Here is a 2,914-nt window from a genome sequence, read left to right on the forward strand (position 1 = left end):
GACGGGGCGGAGGTGGAGGCAGGGGGAGCCGCCGGACGAGGAGGAGGACCCCCCCCCCCGGTCTCCATGCGCCTCGGGGTCCAGGAGCTTCCCCGACAGCGTGTGAAGGACGGGGGAGCGGGGTACTCGAGGCGCGGCGTGTTGCCGCCCTCGATGTACTCGAGGACGGCCTCCAACGTGCGCCCGGGCACGCCCCACCACCGACGCCGGCCGACGGCGTTGAGCCTGCCGGAGGGCTCAACGCCGTTGGTGGCCTCGAGCTGCTCGGCGTGACGGCGGCGGAAGTAGGGCTCCTAGAGCGGGCTGTCGGGGACGTACCGTGGCCCCTCCCTCGCCGCACGCGGCAGGGACGAGCGGATGCGTGCGATCTCCGCACGCCGCGTCGCGCCGGTGGGTATCGGGGGCACCGGCACGCCGCCGACGCTGATCCTCCACGCCCCGGGTACCCGCATGTCCGGCGGGACCGGGTACTCGACCTCGAAAAGGAGGCGAGCCTCGCTCTCGTGAAGATGGCGGCAGCCGAAGCCGTTGCGCCGCCGCGCCGTCGCCTGGGAAGCGCTCGGCCATGGGTGCTGGAAACGGTAAGAGAGAGGAGAGGGAGGAACGACGACGGCGAAGAGAGGCGAGGGAGGAACGACGGCGGCGAGAGAGTACGAGTCGCCGAGTGCTTTGGGGCGCGTCTTATATAGGCCGAGGCGCCGCCCGTGCGCGAGCCGCCGTGAATACGCGTGGCGGGCGAGGAAGGGCGAGGGACGCGCGTCATCCGGTCTTCACTGCGCCGCCCGTGAGGCATCAATGGCGCAGGCTGACCGGCGCGACAGCGCGGCAGTTTTGGCATTGATTCGCCGCGGGAAACGAGGCGATGAGGACGACGAAGGGCCGAGAAGAGGGTAGAGTCGCTGACGCGGCGGGCCCGCGGCTGTTTCGCGCCAAAACAGTTCGCCCCGGCGCCCCCGGGCGCCCCCCAGCGCGCCGGGTTCGGCCTGGGTCTGCCGGCGCTGTTTTCGGCCCAAGCCGGCGAAAATCGGGCTCATGGGGGCGCGACTGGGCCGATTTTTCGGCGCCGGCGCAAAAAAAACGTCTGGGGAGGCCTTCCTGGGGCGCGGCTGGAGATGCCCTTATTGCTCTTCACTGCTTGCTCTATATTGCTTTAATACTTTTGCGCAAAAGTATTAGCAAGCTAAACCAATTGAGCTAAGCACATCTTAATACTAGTTTCCCATGTTTCTGCTCCGTAACCATGAATGTATGCTATGTTATTATATGTGTAGGATTGGTGAAAGGAGTGAAACCATTGAAACGAGAAGTGGTTTGTTCTCGAAAGGAGATGAGTTCATCACCTAGGACCGATGTTAGCTGATACTTATTTGAAAATAAGTCACCGCTAAGCCTAATAATATCTTAACTAGTTTTGTTCGCTTGTTATAACAATGCATGCCAAATAACGAGAAGCGATTTGTTCTCAAAAGGAGATGAGTTCATCACCTAGGACCGATGTAAGCTGATATTTATTTGAAAATAGTCACCCCTAAGCCTGATAATATCTTAAATAGTCACCCCTAAGCCTGATAATATCCTAAGTATAATAATGCATGTCAAATGCAGTAAACATTGGATTGGTTTTAGACATGTTTTTATGCTTTATATTGTATTAATGTTCTTTATTTAGTGGCTTTTAACAAAAGAAATTCTCTATTTGCAGTGTCATGGAATGTAACCTGTGGATAATCCCAATTTCTTGCTCGGAAGACTCCGTCGAAAGGTTTATCAATCCCCAGAGATTATAGGACGACAACAACTTCCGTCAAGTGGATGACTTAAGATTTATTAGTTCGCGGGAGGCATAGGTTGAAATTGTTCTCTCTCAAAGAACCCTACAATCAAATACAAGGAGTTTATTGTGTCCCTAACACACCTAATACAGTTATTGATTGTATAAGTGCACTAATTCGGCGGAGAGATTGATAACTTAAGTTGTAGATCGATAGTTTGGATGATAACAATATTTTTTATATTTTTCAAATAAATATGGCTAGCAAGGTAAACAGTGATAAGAGTGAGTAAAATCATATCTCAATGCTTGGAAATAAGGGGTAAGGTTTATATTTTCACTAGTGCAAACTCGATACATTTAACATAGTTAAACTATATTATACATCATCTAAAAGTGTGGTAAAGAATTACTCTAAAGTTCTTTTTTCAGATCAAAGTAGGATGAGATAGCGTAAGTATGGCTAGGCACACCTTTAAGTTTTTCTTTCTAATCTTGATCCATAGGACAACCCCAACATCACCTTAGACAACCTTGGAAATTATATGAACAATCACCTCCTGACCTTAATCGTTAGGGTTTGTCTAGATATCAGTCGATTGAGACTTTGTCAAGTCTCAGTCGGCTGACGTCAACACGTACAAAATCAAAAGCTACGACAGGTTTTCCTCACGTACGTAGTACTCGTTTGGTTTTCCGTTTTAGATGCGTGACTGATTGTCTATTTGGGCTGGGTCGTTCTCGTTGGGTATGTTTCGTAGCTTGTCTTCTCTTTTTGGTGGGCTTTCTCCCTTACTTGGGCTTTGTTTTTTTACAACAGCAAAATAGGCCACACAAAAAAGGTTGTGCATGTGTTCTTACAGCAAAATAGTTGCCTTACATAGGCCATCAATGTTTTGCGCCAGCTCACGTTATGTTTCAGCCATTTTTCATAGATCCAAAAGAAACTATGAAAATTAATTTTAAAAATGTGAAATAATCTATATATTCTGTAAAATTATAAATTGTTTGTGTTTTCGTGCGTATAAATGGCCATCCTATATTTGTATCATCTCGTATATATACACAAAAATATTTGATTGTGTATTCATAAAATTATTCATTGTATATTATGAAATGTTCATCGCGCATTTTTTTAATTTT

General features: G+C 48.9%; 1 pseudogene; it reads left to right on the top strand.

The window, feature by feature from the left end:
• Window positions 1-1,903, top strand: part of LOC119300092 — a 4,113-nt pseudogene extending 2,210 nt beyond the window's left edge.
• The last annotated feature ends 1,011 nt before the right edge of the window (window positions 1,904-2,914 follow it).

The sequence above is a fragment of the Triticum dicoccoides genome, chromosome 5A (assembly GCF_002162155.2).
Source record: "Triticum dicoccoides isolate Atlit2015 ecotype Zavitan chromosome 5A, WEW_v2.0, whole genome shotgun sequence".
Classification (NCBI taxonomy): domain Eukaryota; kingdom Viridiplantae; phylum Streptophyta; class Magnoliopsida; order Poales; family Poaceae; genus Triticum; species Triticum dicoccoides.